The 22,503-nt window shown below is 32.1% G+C and overlaps 1 long non-coding RNA gene across 1 annotated transcript in view; it reads right to left on the bottom strand.

The window, feature by feature from the left end:
* LOC132508241 (uncharacterized) overlaps positions 1–22,503 on the bottom strand; it is a 44,800-nt gene that overhangs the window by 5,362 nt on the left and 16,935 nt on the right. Inside the window, exons 2-3 of the long non-coding RNA XR_009536487.1 lie at positions 12,834–12,955; positions 11,547–11,655 (exon numbers count right to left, since the gene is read on the bottom strand). This is a non-coding gene — a long non-coding RNA (uncharacterized LOC132508241). The remainder of the gene's footprint in view (positions 1–11,546; positions 11,656–12,833; positions 12,956–22,503) is intronic.

Genomic DNA, 22,503 nt, shown 5'->3' with positions numbered 1-22,503 from the left:
AAAATTCTAGCCTTACCTTCAGATCAGGGAAAGAGTGGTAGTGACAGAAATTAAGGCTAGATTTGCTCCTTTGGGAAATAAATCAATGTAATTTTTTGAGGGAGTCATGGCAGGCAAAGCACTCTGTCAGGTAATAAAGGAGCTCCTGGTCGAGGTAAGCAGTGAGCAATGAGAGCTGAAGGCTAGGCTGTCAGAGCAAGGAAATTAAGCACAGAGAAGGAGTTCACAGTAGAAGAGGGCAGAAGGGAAGTCGTGTACACTCTAAGCCAAGCAAACTTTCACCTGGCATAAGGGATGGGTGAATAATAGCAGGATCTAAGCCACAATTTGTTTACTGCTACTGGAAAGAGAATAGGAAGTGTAATAGTATAGCCAGAACCCTTGTAGGGGCCAAAAGCAACCTCTAACTCTAAAATACATTCTCAAAAAAAATAAAAATAAAAATAAAATAAAATAAAATACATTCTCTGTACAATGGCAAATAAAATTGTCAGAAATCCAATCATTTAATTTTCTAATGTAACTCCTAGGATATAAAAAAATTAAATATGTAATTTGTGATTTGATTTCAAGTGAACAAAGCAAAAACTAGATATGTTGCCTTTTGGGGAGAGAGTATAACAGTGCTTGGGTGAAAGATTTGAATTTACCCTGCCCTAAACCTACAGTATAATATTGCTGTGCAGAGTAAACAAGATTATATAATTAAATCATTTAACACAGTGATCAACACATACTAAATACTTTTTAAATATTTTAAATATTGACCTCCAAAATAATAATTTAAACTCAATATATGACTTTATTTCAAAAATAAAGTTCAAGAAGCTGGACTAGCTACAGTGGGAATCAAAGATGACCACGTCTCTGCCACCCAGGAGTTGACAACTTTTTGGTTGAGATTTTGCAACTGAAGTTTTGTTGTGGAATCAATCTATTATGTAGTCTCTATGGAATCAAGAGCTAGGAGAGAGTTCCAGCATTCCAAAAAATCAAAAGGGAAACTTATGTAAATTCTGATCTTATTAAGGAGCGTTAACTATCAAGCAACTTGTTTGCAGCTAGTAATAACTTTCTTCTCTAAACTGTTATTTTATTTTCTAATCAAAATGAAATAATTGGTGAATCCCACTACCAGCAATGATAGGATATCTTCTTTTGTACCAACCATCTAGTAAAAACAACTAGAAAACTTAGATTTAAAAAAAATAAAGGTATGTGTGAAGTTATTTGAGAACTACATAGACAGCAAAGACTTGAGGAACTAAGATTCAAGACAGAAGAATATCACAGAAAGGTGAGCTCAACATTTGGTACCAAAGAATTCAAAGAAGCAGAAGAATAAAACTTATGATGAGGAGAAAAATCAGTACATTGAAACTGAATCTGAACTGACACAGATATTAACCTTTGCAGACAAGGATGTTAAAAGTTACTACCATGTCCCCCATGATCCAGAAATTAAGTAGAGGCATGTAGAGTGTTAAAAAATTTTTAAATTAAATCAAGCCTCTAGAAATGAAAACTGGAGTGTCTTAGAGGAAAAATACACTAAATACATGTATTAAATCACTATTTTAATAAATACCCTAAAAACCTGTATTAAATCATTTACTTCAGCTTCTACTTTAAGAAACTAAAAAAAGAATAGCAAATGTAACTGTGGTAATCAGAAGTGGGGTGATAATAAAATCACAAAATATATCACTGAAATAAAAAGCCTAATAAGAGAGAAAAATCATTAAAAACAAAATATAGCCTTTTGAGATTAGTAACATTGACAAACCTCTGGCTAGACCAATAAAAACAAAAAGAGAGAAGACATAAGTTACCAATATTGTGAATGAAAAAAGTGGCATCTATACAGATTATGTGGTTATTAAAAGAAAAATAAGTAACTATCATTTAAAAACTTTATGTCAAAAAATGAAAAACATAGATGAAAGGGAATATTTGCTGACAGATACTTGTGTAGTCTTATGTCTATTAAATTCAATTATTTGTTAAAACATTTGTCAAACAATCAATCCAACAAAAGCAACTTCAGGTCCAGGCCATTTTCCTAATGAAACACACCTAAAAATCAAGGATGAAATAATCCCAATTCTACAAAAACTCTTCCAGAAAAATTGAAGAGAAGGAAATGCTTCCTAATTTATTCTATGAGACCAGAATCACCCTTATACCAAAGCCAAAGACATCACAAATAAAGAAAACTACAGACAGCTATCCTCCATGAAGAATGATGCAAAAATTCTTGTTTTTGCAAAGTAAATGTTTAAAATTATTGTATCAATACTTCAACACAAAGGGGGGTTTATTATAGGAATACAAGTTTTTTTAACATTCAAAAATAAATTTATATAACTCACTGTATTAACCAGCTTAAGAGTAAAAAGCTAATGAACATCTCAATAGATATAGAAAAACCACTTGACAAAAGGTAACATCCATTTCTTTTAGAAACAGTGAAGTAAGAATTGAAATAAGCTTCCTCAAGCTAGTTTAAAATCATTTAAAAACATACAGCTAACTTCATGTTTAATAGTAAAAGATAGAATGCTTTTCAAGATTAGGAAGAAGGCTAAGATATCTATTCTCACAATTTCTCTTCAACATTGCACTAGAGGTCTTTGAGAGTACAGTAAGCAGGGAAAAAATTATATTCACAGTTGTGAAAATTAACAAAGAGAAACCTCACTAAAATGGAGATGGACACCAGAATTGGGAGCTCTCATGAAGTACAATCCAGTGTCTAATTATAGGAATAATTGTCAATTATAGACCCTAACAGAAGAACCATCAATAGGAAAGAATCATCAGTTATAGGCCCCAACAGGAGAAGATGTACATTGCATCTCCTACAAGGAATCCAATAACCCAGTAACTCAGTCAATGAGAAACTGTCATCACCCTGAACACTCACTTTTCTCTGATGGAATTTTGTTCCAAACAACCCCTCCCAACTTCTTCTTTTTCTCTATAAATTAATGTTTTTCTCCATTCTTTGTTGGACTTGCCTATGACTTTTGCTATAGCTTGCCTGTTCTGAATTGCCATTCCTCTGTTATTCCTGAATAAATTCATTTTTGCTGGTAAAATAACTGACTGTTTTATTTTTTAAGGTCAACAAAGTTTGAAAGAGAAGAAACAAAACTCTCTGTTTAAAGACAATATGGTCATCTATGTAGATGAAATGTACAAAAAAAAAAAAAACCCTTCCAGAATGTATAAGAAAATTTATCAAGTATGTAAGACCAATATTTATAAAAGCAAGTGTACTTTTATATATTAGCAACAATCAAAATTGAGATTTAAAAAAATACTAATTACAGTGCTACAAAAATATTAAATAGATACTTAGAAATAAATCTAATGAAGATTAACACAATTCAAGAAAAAATTATAAAGAATTTCTTGGTTGATATTAACAAGTTGTTTCTAAAATATATAGGGGGACTCCAAAGATGTTAAGATAGTTAAAACAATTTTGAAAAAGAAGAATGAAGTTAGAGAGCTAGAAATATCCTATGTCAAGAATTATTATAGGGCTTCCTTGTTGGCGCAGTGGTTGAGAGTCTGCCTGCCAATGCAGGGGACACAGGTTCATGCCCCGGTCCGGGAAGGTCTCACATGCCACACAGCGGCTAGGCTCATGAGCCATGGCCGCTGAGCCTGTGCGTCCGGAGCCTGTGCTCCACAATGGGAGAGACCACAACAGTGAGAGTCCCGTGTACCGCAAAAAATGAATTATTATAAAGCCTCAGTAATCAAGACTTTGTGATATTGGCATAAAGACATTTTAATAGACGGATGAAAACACACACACATTATCAAATGTTTGACAAGGCTACAAAGGCAATTCAGTGAAGAAAGGACCATCTTTTTCAAAACAAGTTGCTAGAGCAAGTGGTTCTTCATTAGGAAACAAAAATAAACTATGTCAAAAATTGATTAAAAGATAAAATTGACTGAAAAGTAAAACCTAAAACTATAAAATTTCTAAATGAAAACATAGGAGAAACATTGTTACCATAGTTTTGGCAAAGATTTTTTAGATATAACACCAAAAGTATAATGCAACAAAGAAAATAATAATAATACACTGGACTTCATTAAAATTATGGATTTCTTCTTTTCAAAAGACTATAGTATATATTTGTTTTGTATGGCTTTAAAGAGAAGAAAAAATAAAAGGTAACAAGGACTAAAATTATGTCCCTTTTAGCAGACAACAAAAGCACACCAGAAGAACATGACTTAGAACAAAAGCTAAAAGACATAAGAGAGTACTATATGAAACAAATAATAGCATAACTCAGAATTAGAAAAACTCAGAAATAAGATACCAGAACTTAGAAAATAATTATATATTAAAGGGAAAAAATAGTATCTGCAATGAAGACTAAACTAAAAAGAAACCAAGAACAAATAAACACAACTGATAACACTTTAAAATCAATTAACAATGAAAAAGAAGAAAAAATTAAAATTTATAAGAAATGGAGAAAAAGATAAAGTATTTGAGGGAAATTGACAAATACTGAATATGGACAAAGAAGATCCAAAGACAGATAATAGGATTTTCTAAAAAGGAAAATCAGGGCTTCCCTGGTGGCGCAGTGGTTGAGAGTCTGCCTGCCGATGCAGGGGACGTGGGTTCGTGCCCCGATCCGAGAAGACCCCATATGCCGCAGAGCGGCTAGGCCCGTTAGCCATGGCCGCTGAGCCTGCGCGTCCGGAGCCTGTGCTCTGCAACGGGAGAGGCTACAGCAATAAGAGGCCCACGTACCGCAAAAAAAAAAAAAAAGGAAAATAAAAGTGAGGGAAGAGAGCAAATAAAATTGTATTTCATGAAAAGTGTTCTGACAGAAATTAACACATATTGATTTAATACATTATATAACTAAGAAAAAGTGATCCGCAAAGACCAACACCCAAAATTCTAGCAAAATTACTATAATTTAGAGAAAAAGAAAATATCCTTTTGACATTTATGAAAAACAGCATATGTTTTATAAGACAAAAAAATAGGTTAACATCAGTACTTTTGTCAACTTCTTAAGTCAGAAGAAAATGGAAGAACATATTTAAGTCACACAAGGAATTAAAATGTGAACTAAAGACTTTCTAAGTAAACAGATTTTCAAATATGAAAAGAATAGGCTTATCAACAAACAAGAATGTAAGATATATTCTTGATATGTCTTTCCTGAAGATTCATCTACTAGAGAGTAAACTTCAAACATTCAAAATTGTTAAAGAGACATGAAATTGAATACAAATTGTGAGTGTTAAATATATAATTAATTGTATAATTAAGATTAAATCAAGGTTAAAGATGAGAATATTTTATATAATAGTTATATGCTCTGACAACACAGATATAGTGCACCTATAAAAAATAGGAGGAGAAAGTGTACAGCACATGAAAATAATAAATTCAGTAATTTTATTGTTAGTCTTAGACTGTTGCCTGTGTAAAACAAATAACTAATAATAGAATACTCTGATGCTATTATTCTCTCTACCTATAAAGCCAAGATTCACAGTGTGGAAGGAAAAGATATTGATAATAGAGGATGTTATGTAATCTTTTTAGTCTTGAATTGGAGGTATCTGTATGAATCCATGATGATTATATACACACACACATATTTATGTATATATATAATATAAATATCTTTTTATACCTAAATATAATTATATCTAATATTATTTATATCTACATATAATTTATTTCTGTTATTTATATACGTATATTCGCTCCATCTAGAAACAGTATGCAACTGAGTAGCAATGATCATTCTCTGTACCTAGAGTGTTCTCTTAAAATATCATTGTTCACATACACACACATGCAAAAACAGAGGTCCTTGGGGAAATGTCTGATTCTAGAATATGTCAAAATGAGAGTATAACATCTTGTTACACCAAAGAGCAAGAAAGAAATTACTACCAGAATCATTTCACAATGAATCCAGCTATGAAGAGAGAGAAACCAATGAGCTTCAAAAAAGGTAATAATTGCATAGATTGAAAGCCATCAAATAACTTAAATCCACAAATTCATAATATTATGATACAAACACTGGTGGATAAACTCACCTGAAGGGTTATTTAACCCTATGTCTTTTTTTCTGAGCTGGGAAGGATCAAAGACTAGGATTACCAATAACAGCACATGTGGTATCTTCAAGTTCTTGACCTCCACACAACATTGTGGTCACAGACTAGTCAGATTTCTTACATGACAAACATCATACTGTATAAATTGGTATAGTTTGAAAATCAATTATCTAGCTGGTAAATCCTCTTAGATAGATCATTAGTTCATTAGGTACATTTTGTATGTGTCATACTGCTACAGGTAACAGTTGCTACATCGTCCACAGTCAAATAACAAGAGTCCTTTTTTATCTGCTGTTCTTCTAGTCATCTTGGTGTCGTTTTTGTTTTTCCAGTTTCAGCTCATTGCCCAATCTCAAAGCCAATACCAAATGTTTCAGGATTTTGTTATGGCAGCCCTTCATTTCCAGGTATTAAATAACTGTTTTTCTCTCAGTTTAGAGACATAAAATAATAACTATTTTATTATACAACTTTGGTGGGACAGAATCTTAGGAAAGGCATGGAAGGTGGAGGCTTTGCTCTGTTTCATGATGATCAGAGTTTCAGTTTTGAAAGAGTTGAAGACTATAGGTGACTTGACATCTTGGGATTGGAATCATGTGAAGGTTCATTTACTCATATGTCTGGTGCCTTGGTGGGGAAGACAGATTAGAATTGCTGACCAGAGCACCTGAAATGGCCTCTCTATGTGGTCTCACTTCTGACAGCATAGTGACTTCCGGGTAGTTAGACTTCTTAGTGGGTGGTGGCTTAGTGCTCCAAAACTAAGTGTTCCATTGAGCAGGGCAAAAGTGCATGCACTTTCTGCCTTAACTTTGTAAGTCATACAGTATCATTTCCACAACATACTTTTGGTTATAAGGAAATCGCAAGTCCACCATGTTCAAGGGAAAAAGACATAGACCCCACTTCTTATTGATAAAAATGTGATGGTCACATTGTAAATGAACATGTAGGTTGAGGGTTATTGTGTGGCCAATCTTTGGAAAATACAACCTGTCACAGAAGCATACAGACATCATTTGTGTCCTGAGGAGAGAGGCACCACCACATAATAGTGCATGCACTGTATTTACCAAAACTGATCAAAATCTGTCTTATTAAACATATCTCTTCACATTTCAATAGGCTGAAAATGTACAGACTATCTGACCATAACAAAATCAAATTAGAAATCAATAATATAAAAACAAAAATTTTCCAAATATTTGTAAATTTAAAACATGCGACTAACTTATCAAGATTAGACATTACTTGAAATGAACAGTAGTGAAGATGTGTCATACCAAAGATATCAAAGACAATTCTTAGAAAGAAATATGTAATGTATACTAGAAAATCCTGCAGATTTTTCTAGATATTGGCAAACAAATTCCAAAATGTACATGGAAGTGCAAAGGACCTAGAATCTAGAATAGGAAAATTCAAAACTGGAAGACTTACTAGCCATAAAACTTATTTTCAAACTACAGCAATTTATACAGTATGCTGTTTGTACAAAGATAAATATTTTAATGGCAGGGAATACAGTTTCCAGAAACAGACCCACACGTACATGGTAACCTGATTTATGACAAAGCCACCTCCACAATTCAGTGGGGGAAATGATTTTCTTTTCAATAAATGATGGTGGGTCAATTGAATATTCATATGGAAATGAAATGGACCCTGACTCTACACAAACCATACACAAAAATTAATTTCAGATGAATTGTAGAAATAAATGTAAAATCTAAAATAGTAAAGATTAAAGAAGAAAACAGAGGAGAACATTTTCATGAACTTAGAGTTAATATTAAATGGTTATAATATAACATCACTAACAATAAAACAAATATTTGTAAAAATGTAATTCATGAACATTTAGAACTTATGTTCATCAAATGCACAATAAGAGGGGAAGGTCAAGCCACAGAGTTAGTAGAGATATTTGCAATGCATCATTCAACAAATGATTCATTCCAGACTATGTAATAGGTCTTACAAATCAAAACCAAAAAGACAAAGAAGAGAACAAAATGATGGGTAAGAGTCATGAAAATACACTTTATGAAAGATATCCAAATGGTAATAATCACATGAAAAGGTACTTTATAATATTAGTTATCAGTGAAATAGAAGCACAACCATAATGTGATATCCCAAGGATCCTATGAGAATCGCAATCAGAATTTCAAGTATTGTGGAGGACGTGAAGCAACTGAAACTCTCAGCAATTTCGGGTAAGAATGTATATTGGTAATCCACATTGATAAAAAATGTGGAGAGTATCTACTATAGCTAAAAATGTATTACCCTGTGATCTAGCAATTTCAGCCATAGGAAAAACCTGAACATAAATGAGCACATGTGTTCATTCCATGAAAGTTGTATTCTTAATAATAAGAAACTGGAACTAATTCAAATACACGTCAGGTGTACAATGGATAAATAAGTCATGGATAATTCATACAGTAGATACTCAAGAGCAATGGGTGGGGAGGAAGAACTGAAGCTACATGCAGGACATAGATGAATCTTATAAACCTAATATTTAGGAAAAGAGGTTAGACATGAAAGAGTGCACTGATATACATGAAGTTACAAAACATGAATATAGAGTAATAGAACTCAGAAGTGTGTTTCTGGAATGGGAGGGAATAATGGCTTTCTGGGATATTGGAACCCTTCTGTAACTTGATTTTGGTGGTGGTTACAGAGGTGTATACATATGTTAAAATCAATGAGCTGTACCCTTAGTATTCGCTCACTTTATTCCATATAATAAGTATATATCTTAGAAAAAATTTGTATGTGTTCATTAGGAAAAATACACTAGAATGTTCAAAGCAGCCTTAAATGTTTATCAAGAAAATAACTAAATTGTCACTTATTTTTTACATGAGCCATAAATATACAAATAAAGAAATGAGAGTTATGCATAACTAAAATTAGAAATTGTGGACTTCAAAGTTGCAGGTTTGAGGGTTGCAGAAGGATACTTACTTGTACTATGATACACTTGTGGTACCACTTACTTTATACAAATTAGAACCATGCAATACAGAATTACATATTCATGTAGTAAAATTATAAAGCAATAAATAGTGAGTAACAAGATCAGACCAATATTTTGGAAGGCTATTTTGTAGCAATTTAGATTATGGATTGGATATGAGATATTACTAAAAGAGAATGGGGGAAGAGGCATTGATTAAGTGGGTAAAAAGTTGATGAGAAGAAGATTAATAAGAATATATTCAATGGGAATGGAAAAAGAGGAGAGACTCATAAAATATTTCAGCAGGAGATCAATAGAATCTGTTAATCCATTTGAAATTGGAGGCAAGAAAAGAGGTAATGTATATTTATGAAATATATACGCTTTATATGCCCAGACTCTATGCCAGGTGTTTTACATATGCTATGCCATTTAATCCTGATAATAGCCTTGTGTGATACACATATTTATTTTTATTTTACAAATGAAAAAAAAATGATTCTCTTGCAGGTTATTTAATTTGTCCAAGGTCAAATGGCAAGGAAATGGTGATGCCTTATTCAAAGCCAGGTGTGTTTGATTCAAAGATCATGCTCTTTTCACTTCAATATGAATCCTAATACATCTCATAGCATTTGAACATTGCTGCCTTGGCAAATGCTGATGCCATTAATTGAAATAGGGAATTCAGAATATTAGCTTGTTCTATAATATATAGAAGGGGAAGCTGATTGTTAGACATGTTTTAATTCTGCAAGCTGAATGTCCTCTAAGTTAAAAGTAAAGGTCTAGAGCTGTGCTATCCAATAGAGTGGTCTCTGGTCACATGTGGATATTTAAATTTACATTAATTAAAACCAAGTAAAATTAAAAATTTCAGCTCCTCCTTCACAATAGTCACATTGCAAACACTTTGAAAGTCACATGTAGATAATGGCTGCCATACTGGACACCAGAGCTGTTCAACATTTTCATGGAAAAGTGTATTGGATCGTGCTGTGATCTAAAGTGATCATAGAGCTTGTATCCAGCAGTCATCTCTATGTTAGACTAGAATATATAACTATGAACACAATTATTATAATAATATCTCCCATTTATTAATTAAAGTTCTTGGCATGTGTCAATAATTTTGGACCGATTATGTTATTTATCCTTACTGAAACTTTCTGAAGTCAACACACATATCATTACATGTGAAGAATGTGAAAGAGACAAAAGGTTACACAAACTTTCAAGAAAAAAATTTAGAAAGAAGAGCCTATATGATAAATTTAAATAAATAACTAAAAGAGAATATCATAAATGAAGCTGAAGGAAAAGTTATTTTTCAAAAAGGGGTGGTCCTCAAAGTCAAACGTTGTAAAGATATTAAGTATTCAAGCAGGTTCTAGATAAAGAAGGAGCTGTTGGATTTAGCATTGAGGGATCTCTAATGATCTTAGAGAGGGTCTTTCAGTAGAAGCTTGAGCAAGCTAGTGGGAGTAGATTACATCTTCCAGAAGTTTTCCTATGAGTACAAAAGAGGTAGTGGCTAAAGTAAAGGGGACGTTGGAAGACAGGTTGCTTGTTTGTTTGTTTGTTTGTTTTTTTAGTGCATGGACATCATTGAAAATAGTTGTAGTTGGAAGGTTAAAAAGTTAGTGGAAGATGAATTAACTATTCAACAAGGAATTGATAATTAATGGTATGAGGTCTTGGGGGAAGTAAAAGCTGCAACAAGGGACCAGCTGGGTTTAGAACAGAATAGATCCATCTTCCCATAAGAAAGAAAGGGAAATGATAGATGAAAGTATGGGTACTTTGAGAAGAAGGGCTTGCTTTTTTATGAGTGTATTTTCACAAAAACTGTCTTTATTGGAGTCTAGGAATTGTCTCTACCTTATATAATCTTCTCTGAGAAATCTTCCCTGTTGTCTCCCCAAACGAGGTTCACACTCCTCCTGGTTATTTCTAGGGCACTCAAATGCCTCCAGTTGTATGGAGAGCACCCCAGTGACTCTCACTATGCCCAGCAATAAGTCTTATTTTAATGAAGGGATGAATGAGCCCTCGTGGGGATGGAATGAACTTTATTATTGTTGTCACCACCATGAGGGTAAAGCAGAGTTAGAGATTAATAATTAATAACTTAGATCTATTTAACCTTCCTAGATGTTGCTGTTCAAAGTTGAAGTGAAAGTGAGGAAATATGGATTATGTATTGGAAATTTTCAAAGGATGAAATTCACTTCTATCTCACTTGGTCTTTCAGGATGTACATTTGTATGATTTTGTGCTTTGGCATACACACACACTTGTATGCATGCACACACACTGTGTCATTACCAAATGTGATTTGGTGTTTGAATTCATAACACTGAGTCAAATTTTCTAGTGGATAAACAATAACAAGGGATTGTGGGTATATGCAATTAACATATGAAAACCTTACCTTAATGACGTAGAGCTCCATAATATCTCAGAGATAAAATGTTTAGAAATTACCTAGTTATATAATTTTATTCCATAAGTGAGGCATAAGATTTAGAGAAGTACATAACCTGTTGAAAAATCATAGAGACAGTGGTTAATTTTTAAGTGTGGGTCACTGTGTGACATATTTAAGCAGAGTTCCATCCTAACATAAGGGCAAGTAGTGAGTGATAGCTGTGTTCTAGAAAAGGAATTTTCTGAACTATTTATTCTGTGATGGTTGATAATATATATCATATTTTATTCTTCTAATGTGGTCAAAAATCTGCACTAACAAAAGAAGGAATAATCTTTTTTTTCTCAGAATATTTCTTGATTTAATTGAAATTCATTTTTTCCATTCAAAAGCATGAGATATTTAGTATAATACTCAAGCTTTCTCCCAAATAATCTTTGTATACTAATCATTGCACCTATATTTTTAAATTAAGAAAAAGTCATTAGTTTTACCTCGAAGTACTTTAAAAGCATTTCTGGTATACTTTACACTTATATAGGAATTATAAACAAAAGAAAACAATGTAAAATACTTCTCTAATTTAATATCCATCTGTGTTAGAGAAAGGTATTGCCATAACTTTGTGTTTCCATCGTATTCAGACACTCTTCAATCACAGCAAAGAATGTATGACTTTCTAAATTATGTCCAGAATGTAGCTTACAGGTAGTTTAGAAAATTTTCAGTAATTTTAAAGATTTATAGAAAAGACACTATGAAGAAATTATTCTGTTGATACTTAGAGATTGTTTTTAATTCTACATTAAAATAAATTAAAATTTTATTTTTAATAAAAAAGTTATTAAAATTTTTAATAAATAAAAGTGTGTAAATGATAATTTCTCCATAAAGTTTTTGGTACTTCCTTCCTAAATATCGACAGTGATAAACCAATGTTGTTGCGAATCATCTATAATATGCCATCTTAAGCCTGATAACATGCCTTATTCAAAACAACTTCAATTTTTTGCACTTGTTTTCATGAATATTTGAAAATTTGTCTCACCATCTCATCTCTTCAATGACAATAAAATCCAAGAAATAACTTTAATTAATAAAGTTTCTGATATTTATACAATTATATTACACAATTTAACAAGAGTTACATCTTTCCATCAATGTTTCATCTTTTATTAATGAGTATTTTGAGGAGACACTGATCTGATTTACAATATTCTGAAACATGTTGGTATTTACTATTCCAAAATTTGAAATTGCAAAGACATGGGAATCAACTCATAAACTCACAAATTAATATCATCTTTATCCTTCCTTTTTGGACTGAATTGTGGAAAGGTTTGTTGACTAGCGGTTCAAACATCAATGACTTTCCCTGTAGGCAAGGAAAGAAGAATCCAAGTTGAAGGCTTCTGCTGGTGGAGATAGAGAAAATAGCAAAAGCTTTTGTCTGTTTCAGAATGGAAAAAACAAAACAAAACCAAACCTGCAGTACTTGAAGAATTCCAAGTTAATAGCTTGATTCTCCATCAAAAGAGTTGCCCAAATTCTGAAACTATGTGGAATGGAAGATTAAAAATCTAACCTAAAGCCTCTGAAAAGCAAAGCAGATTATCAGACATTCTCAAAATGCTGAGAAATGATCATTAAAATTCAAGTTATACTGGTAGAGGGACTATAGTGAAAACAATAGGCTCTCATCTGAAATCCCTGGAGATCTATGCCTCAAAAATGAGGCAAACCAAAGGTAAACAGAGTCATACCAAAACTGTGGTCCAGTTTAGAATCAACATAATCCCTGATTTGATTAAGTTTATAGCGCCCACATCTATCTGTCACTAGAGGAAAGGATAGATCCTCTTTGGAGGAAGTTAACATTATTTGGAGTGATACTTTTTTTTTTTGGTAAATAAAATATATGCCATTCAGTGAAAATTACAAGTCATTTACAAGTTCTTATCATTGACAGGAAATTAGACCAAATGACCAAAGACCAAGAGAAATAACAAGAGATGAAAATATTGCTGTTATCCAAAAGGATTTTATAATAATGATTTGTATATTCAAAAATAGAGGTAATGAAACAAAAACAATTTTTTTAATGGATAATTTCACCAAATATTCAGAATCTATAAAAATAATCAAAGGGAATTCTAGGATAGAAAATCAGATTAATGAACTTGATTCTAGGACTGAAAATCAAATAAATGAACTTGAAGCCTCAATATATGGTTTTAATAATTTTGTAGTGAATAAACAATAACAAGGGAGTGTGAGTATATGCAATGAACATATAAAAAACCTTACCTTAATGACGTAGAGCTCAATAATATCTCAGAGATAAAATGTTTAGAAATTAACTAATTATGTCACTTTAGTCCATAAATGAGGAATAAGATTTAGAGAAGTATGTAACCTATTGAAAAATCATACAGATAGTGGTTATATATGGGTTTAGCAACTAAGGTAAAATAAAAGTCAAGATTGTTAGATTTGAAAATGGGTCAATAAAAAATTTGTAAACTGAAAACAGCGGGAAAAAAATGAAAAATAGAGGTGAGAGCATAATACCTATAAATGACTCAGTCAATTTTTCTAGCTTGAATGTTGATGACGTCTCAGAAATACAGAAAGAGACAAAATCAACCTTTGAAAAGTTGGTCAAAGATTTTTCAAAATGAGGAAAGATGTATACCCATAGATGATAAGCAGGATAAATACAAAAAGCATCATGCCTACCATAGTCAAATTACTGAAACATAAAGACAAGAAAGAGATAAAGCCAAAGAAAAATGAGAAATAATAAGACTGAGAGTTAACCTCTCACCAAAAACAATGGAAGTTGAGGAAAACAGATATATTTAAAATACTGAATCCAACAACCACCAACATAGCATTATGCAGTTGGAGAAAATAGTTTAAAAATTAGGGCAAAATAAAGACACGTTCAGACAAATCACAGCTAAGAGAAATCACTAGTAGCTCTTCTTTACAAGAAATATTAAAAGAACTCCCTTACACCAAAGAACAATGATCCCCGAGAGAAACAGTGCAGTGTGAGACATAATAAATATTGACTGTACAAAACAATAATCATACTATCTCCTGGAGTTTAAAACATATGAGAAAACAAAACAAAAAAAACCCGAAACAAAACAAACAAACAAAAATCCCAAAACCCTGATCTCAGTAATGCAAAACATAGAAAGGAAGTAAGCAGAGTTAAAGTATTCTGAGGTACGAGCATTATTGGCAAAGTAGTAAAAATAATAATATTTCAAAACCTTAATGAGTTACAAATTCATGGTTTAATATTTGGGATAAACATTAAAATAATAATAAAAAGAATGTAATTAACATGTTAGTACCTTGTGTTATACAAAGGAAATCAAGGAACCAGACAAGAAAGTGGGTAAAATAGATGTGAAAAACGGAAAACAAATAGTAGGATGACTGATATAAATGCAAACACATTAATGATTATTGGTAAATAGATTGAATACTCCAAATAAAAGACAAACATTGTCATAATAGATAAAATAAAAACCCAAGGATTTAATGCTTATAAAAGATGTTAATTATAAAGATAGAGATTGAGGGAGTGATAAGATGGAAAAAAAATAGTAAACACTGGTAGCAGAACATTTAGAGTAATTTCAGAAAAAGAAAACTTAAAGGAAGGCAACATGGAGATAAAAAGGGACATTTCGTAATGACTTGTAAAGCACCATGAAGAGATCAAAATTTTAAATTTGTTCACATCCAATAACATGTACGCAATCACTCCAAGCTAAGTTCAAAATCTGGCATACGAGAATTATGCAATAAATGACACTTGATTTTGAAATTCATTGATAAAAGAGAAATAACCATTATTACTCTGTTAGCCCACATTTCATTTTATTTATCTATTCACTCATTTATTCACAAGATAGCAATTGAATGTATACTATCTTCCAAGTACTGTGCACTGAGTGGACAATCAGATCTGTATTTTGCATTCACAGAATTTACTGTCAGGGCAGGAGATGGATATTTAAAATGCACAGTTAAATTCATATAGAATTATTCTGTGAGGTATGATTTATAGACAAATATTATAAGAGGAAATAATGGCAAATAGCTGTTAACCCTATTATGTGAAGTCTCATCATAAGGCCTGGTGTGTTGCAGTTAGCTAATGATAATTATTGTGAAATTTAAAAGTTATTAACACGTTTTAACATTCAATAAGCAGCATTATTTTTCACAATTTGTTTTTTCTTGTTTACATACTGATCATAAATACACCACAAATCTCCCATTAAATTCCACATGTATAAAATATGGGAGCACGGAAATATTCTCCAGTGGAACTTCCACAGAGTATGTTTACATTTAATTAATGACTTTGACAATAATTTAAAATTCAGAACTCTGAAGTTTTTCTAATTTGAGTTATGGTAGAATTCATAAATTTAAATATTTACATGATTATTTTTATTTTTTTGTATGAATTTGATCAGCCTATAAGAAAATAGGTATGAATCAAAAGGCTCACATTTCTTTTTCTACAGAACAAAAAAGGAAGGATTGAAAAGTCATATTTATAATTTCTAAGCTGTGATATTATGTGGTTGTTTTTTAATATCTAAAAATTTGTCAGGGATGTGAGACAGTAAACCCCAAACAATCTCCACACAAAAACAAAATGTGTGCTCTAGCAGTGTACAAAATACCACCGGAAGTTACACAACATTTCTTGGCTTGCAAACCAAACCATTATTGAATTTTTTTTTAATTTAATGCTTCATGTTTAAACTATTTTTACATACTCTCCTATTGCAAATGTATGTTTCCCTTGCAAAACTCATCAGAAGTGGAAATTGATCATTTTATTTTGTGCTGTCTCTTCAGTTTGATCTAAGTTCCATCAGGAAAGGAATTGTTTTGTCTGTTTGGTTTCCTGTCATAACTCTCTAGGGTCTTAAGAGGTATCTGGCACATTGCAAGTGACAATACATATTTGTTGGGTAAGCAAAATGAATGAATGAATAAATTACATTTACATAATAATTTTATTTGGATATATCACATAAATATGAATATATATATTTGAAAATTATGGAACAAAATCATAGTATGAATGAAAAGCGACCTATGAGGAAAGTAACAGATTCAGAAATATTTGTGGTTCTAAGTGAATGGTACTACTCTGACTGGTTTCTTAAAAATAGAGTGCACAGTTCATATAAGGAAATATAAACAAAAGACACTACATAACCATGGAGATACTATTTTAAAGAGCCTACCTGTTGCCAGTGTATATATTTCTAGTCTTTATTTGAATAAGGTGTTATGGTTTCTTTGATGGATGTCATCAACTCTGCATATGCATATATATGTGTGTGTACATATATATTTTCAGATAAACATACAACAGTATATGGGTAACACCTATGAGAAGAAAATATTGTAAATGAGCTGCTTTTAAGAATATATATCATTTCTCTGAATTTATAGAAAAAAAATACAATCTCCACATACCACCAGTAAGATTTTCCACTGCTGCTCAAACAAAATGGAATTCATTTGCACCTAGCAGTTCATGCATGAACTGAATTCTTTTCTAATTATCAGAAGCTATGATATTTTCAAGTAAATGTTAGACTAACCTGTATTAAAATCTTCTTAGGGATTTATTACTATTAATCTAATGTAATATTGTAGAGGATTTATATCATGAGTATATTTTGTAAAAGTAAAGATTACCTTGTCAACTGTAGTGCTTCGATTTTTCTCTGTAAAAGTTATTGTGAGTTTTAACTTTCTAATTTTGTAGACTTCAGTACAAAGGATACCACATTATATAGAATAATATAGTACAAAGAATAAACATTCTTGATTATTCATCATGCTGCTACAAGCTTTACTGTAGCTTTATTAATACTTTCTTAATTTAATCTCAAACTGTAAAGAAAGAAAGAACAATATTGTAATGTGATCATAGGAAAATTTTCATGGCTAGTGTCAGTTTCTTTTAGGGGAAGTCCAATATATTCTGTCAAAGAATTTCCTGGTGTGATAGTTAAAAAGAAAACAATAAACCTAACACACTAAAATAAAACAGAAACAGAAAATCTTGTAATAGATTGAATGAGAATTTCTATTTCTGGGAAAATTAGACATGTTCTGTGGGTACAACAATCTGAGTTTGGCATATATTTGGTTTAAAGTATGATCTTTGTCTGAGTCAACACTTATTGGTTGCCTACTCATTCAGAAGAACACTGTACTAGTTGCTGAGAATATACAGAGGGAGAGAAGACCTGGTCCCTGCCCTTGGACGAGCTTACTAAATAAATGGATCATTGGTTTTACCCACAGGGCAGAGGGAAGACCAAGACTAATGAATAAAACACAATTTTTCCAAAATTCTATTAAATCTTATAGTATTTTAAGAGTCAAATATAGTATAACTGAATAAATTTGGCCTTGAAGTTAGAAGTCCTAGATTTGAAATTCTAACCTTCAGCTTATCAGCTATGTGACCTTAACAAAGTTAAAACCACCTCTCTGAATGCTTCTGTTCACTTGTAAAATGATGACATTGAGATTATATTTCTGATGTATGGAAGTTTCCAATAACATTCTTATAGGACATGTTAGGTACTTATTTGAATAAATGTTCAGTGTTTGCATGTTTAGTATATTACCAATGATTCTAGAAGTATAATAGATTAGATCAATATTCAGAAGAGAGAACTTGACAACATGAGTTTGAACAATTTTGCCTTCTGTAATATTTAGGTTGATGGTTCTGTTGTGAGGTAGGACTTGTCTCTCATACTAAACTTTGCAGTAAGGTTTTTCTATGCTAAGCAGAAGAAGTAATCAGGTAAGTTCCTAATTAAAGATTTGATGTCTAGAGAGAAAAAAACAGAAGATCAATACTTCAGCCCTGTATAACAAGCTCAAATATACAGATGCTTCCGAAAGTTCAATCTCCCAAAACTTTCCAACTCCAAAATATGATGGAATATTATTAAATTTGGTACCACCATTTTCTAGGGAATGAGAAGACTTTGCAACAAAACTTTAATCCATGAAGTTAACCTGGAGAAAAGCGGATCTTACTTTGTATTTAGCTTCTACATATGTAATATTTGCTTCAACTTGCATCTCATTAATTATAGTGTTTCATGGACACATTCAATTACTACTCACAGTGATATTTTAGTAGTTAAACTTAATAGAGCCTGAATTTGAAAGCTGAATTCTTCAAAATATCTGTCTATACATCTGGAAAATATTCTAACTATATATCCCAATACCCAATGAAAGAAGCAAAGTAAGTTTGAAGCCAAAGAAAGTGCTTAAATTATTCAGCCACTTATTATTAGATGACAAATATCACACATCATATGGAGACAATAATTCTGACCTATCTCAAGAAATTGTGAGGACAAGCCTAAAGCACAGAACTGCATGCTTACAAAATATGAAGCAGCTATACTGGTTACACACACACACACACACACACACACACACAGTACTATGTATCTGTGCAGCCTTCAATGTCCAAGTCTTCTCTTCCTGGAATCTTCTATGATTGGCCTAAAATGTAGGCTCAGACTCAGAAAATAATAGAGCAGTGTAGGGTAGCACAATTAGATTGTAAAAGTAGAACCATGTTCAGAATAGGAAGCAGATACATCCTCTGAGAAAAACAAAAAGAATGTGAACTCTTGTCAGCAGCAAATTAATCAATCTCTTTCTTCTTAAAAGGGTTATGTTAAAACTATATCTATCATAGTTAGTAAAATACTAAATTTGAATAGATTGCAAGTTTAAAGGGAATACTTCTAGACAATTCTAAGAGAACCAGATTTTTCTTTTCTCTAAATAGATTAATAGTATTGCAAACATGATGCTGCTGCTAGGCTTTGGGGAAAAGCCTTTGTTTTCTTGAGCTGATAGCAGTCAATAACCCATGTGCGGTTGAAAAATCATCCAAAAAATCTTCATTTGGGGTTGCCAGAGACTACTTTATATCCATTATTAACACATAAATAAGGGTAATATCCTCTAAACACATTAATCTGTTTAATCTTGTATCCCTCATGGCCCAGTGCAAAGGTTAATGGTGGAGTTTTGTTATTAGAAAACTTGTAACATCTTGTACCTGATGAATAAGAACCTTTATTTCTAGTTTGATAATGTCTACCAATAATTGAGAATCACGACTGTGTCAGGCAGAGTGCATGCCCTCTACAAAATTGTCTGTTTTCTCATAACCTCCCTATGAAGAAGATATTATTATCTCCATATTACAGATGAAAATACTGAGTCTTAGAAGTAAAGTAATTGGTTCAAAGGGGTGATATCTTAAAAGGATTCAAGCTCAGGTGTATCTGACTCCATTGTCCATTATGAGATGCTGCCCTATTATTCGAGGTCTCTATTGTTTTTAAAGAAATACAAGTAATTCTTTCAATATATTAATTTGAAATATTTTTTATAAACCAAACTGAATTTTGTGTGGATTTAACCATACATGTTGTTTACAATTATATCCAGTATAAATCCTAGAAGAATCACCCCTGTATTACTACTGAAAAGACTGTAAGTGTTCATCTTTTGTCTTCTTTCTCTATGAGCAGTCGAGGGCTCTGCTCCTTTATCTGTAGCAGCCAAATCCACCTAAGAACATTTGAGCCTAGACCTCTAAAAGCTTCTCTAGTGTAAAGCAACATTTCTCTTGAGCCCAGTCAAGCTCAGCTTTGAGCATTACTGTGTAATTTATATAATCTATTATTTTAAAGCTGATGGGGTGGGGTAGGTTGGGCGGTGGGAGTGGAGAAGGACTGTGTGATACAGTTTAGCTGAAGAGGTTTCATTTAAGAAAAAAAAACAAATATTTCTTTGGATAAATGTATCTCCATTAACAAGTGCTTTATCATACTACTCAGTGATTTTGATACCTCAAGGCCACTTATTAATTATAAGAAGGAAAATAATACACTACATTTTACCTAGTGGAACTTATGTCTTGCATGAGCAAAAATTTACTTTAACCTCAAGCACAGAATATCATATTTGAAATATTCACCGAAGGGTAAGAATTGTTTTGCACTTCACATTTTTACTGCTTATCTACTGAACCTCAACTCTCAGACTCAAATTAAACCACATGAACCGGAAATACAGACAATACAGTCCTTTGGTAAAGACATTGTTATAAAGCTCGGATTTCATTTAATGGAACTCCTAATTAGAAGATTATTGATGTTTGTCAGAAAATCAGTGTTCTAGTCTCAGATCCACCACTAGACTGGGGGTATGTCACAGACTTTCTCTATTTTTATTTCTTCATAATTAAAAAAGTAGATGGAATGTCCTACAAATCTCAATACTTGATATATGTATTAATTTTCTACTAAGATAATATAAATTAAAATTCCAGTGTATAGATAAGGCTAAAATGCACTACAAATTCAAGTTGGCATCTTTCTTTCATTTTTTTAACCTTGTTCTTTCTTCTTTTTGTGACTGTATATTTCTTAAATGCTAGTTTAGGTTCTCTTTAACTATGGGCATGGCACTGTGGCACCTTTGCTTGTCTAGGTACACAATTGAATTTAAAAGCAGAGGTAAAGGGAACTCTACTCAATACTCTGTAATGATCCATATCGGAAAGGAATCTAAAAAAAGTGACTGTATGTATATGTATAAGTGATTCACTTTGCTGTACACCTGAAACTAACACAGCATTCTAAATGCTATACGCCAAAAAATTTTTTTTAAAAAAAGTAGATTTAGACTTACAGATTCATCAGGGAAAATAATAAAAGCTGGTCCATAGAAAATAGTGCTCTCCCAAAGTGTCTTCTCTTTGTCATAGAAGCTAGTTTATGTGCTCATTCAGCGTGAAGCATCCTGAAGGTCAGAGAGCAGGGTAGGGGTCCTAAATAGTGACTAATCCATTCATTCCAACAGGGGTATTTCACAAATTCCTTTTTGTTTCTCAAAAAAAAAAATGTTGTTTATAGTAAAACATTAGACCAGAAAGCCTGATTAATTTGTTAGGAGGAAAATAAATCTAAGCAAAGCAGTGTATATTTATTCAAGTGCATAACTTGAATTTTCCTGAAAAGGTTTTTACACAAGCAAGAAAACCCAGCCTTGTCAGGTCATAAAGGTAGCAGAGCTCTATCTGGACTTCAAGAAAATAAAGCCCTGCCTACTTGTTTTCTCTAAAATAATGAAAGTTGATGATTTGACACCATTATTCTGGACTTTTAAAATTTGTCTCTAGTCTCTTTTTGCCGGTGGAATTACTAAACTTTCCCCAAACAGGTTGCATTCCCACTGCAACCTCAAAAGTGGCAGCTATGGCCAGCATGGTGGGACAGGGTGAGTTTCCCTTTTTTTCCTAGAGTCCTTTCCATCTCAGTATTCCAGGTTTGCTCTGAATATCTTCTCTCAAGTAAAATTCCAGCATCAGATATACTAGATTTTAAGCCAAGTATTACTTTGTTCATGTCATATGCACAAATGCACAGATTTTCATAGCTAGATACCTCCTATAATCATTGTACCATTGCCTTGTATTTTTTGTTGTGTTGTCATTTATTTCTATTGAAAAAAAAAAAAGAAGAGTGTTTTAATTTCAAGTCTTCCCAAATTCTTTTTGGACTTAACAAACAAATGCATTAATATATATTTTACAGTTTGAAAATATATTTGTGAACATAATTTCATCACTTAAGAAAATTAGAGATACTTTGGAAGGTGAATACTCAGAATTTTTCTTGAAGTATCATAGAGTCTTAGCTCTGTTAAGTGTCTACTAAGTATATATAGAACTCCATTTCCACTGTCAAGGTAAAACTCATATTCCTGAGTTTCTACAATAACATTAATATAGTGACTCAAATTACATTATTGTGGTTGTATGTGGTGTGTGCCTGTAATAATA

The sequence above is a fragment of the Lagenorhynchus albirostris genome, chromosome 17 (genome assembly GCF_949774975.1).
Source record: "Lagenorhynchus albirostris chromosome 17, mLagAlb1.1, whole genome shotgun sequence".
In the NCBI taxonomy this organism is placed as follows: Eukaryota; Metazoa; Chordata; class Mammalia; order Artiodactyla; family Delphinidae; genus Lagenorhynchus; species Lagenorhynchus albirostris.
The sequence above is the reverse complement of the archived record's forward strand: the minus strand, read 5'-3'. Positions and strand labels throughout refer to the sequence as shown.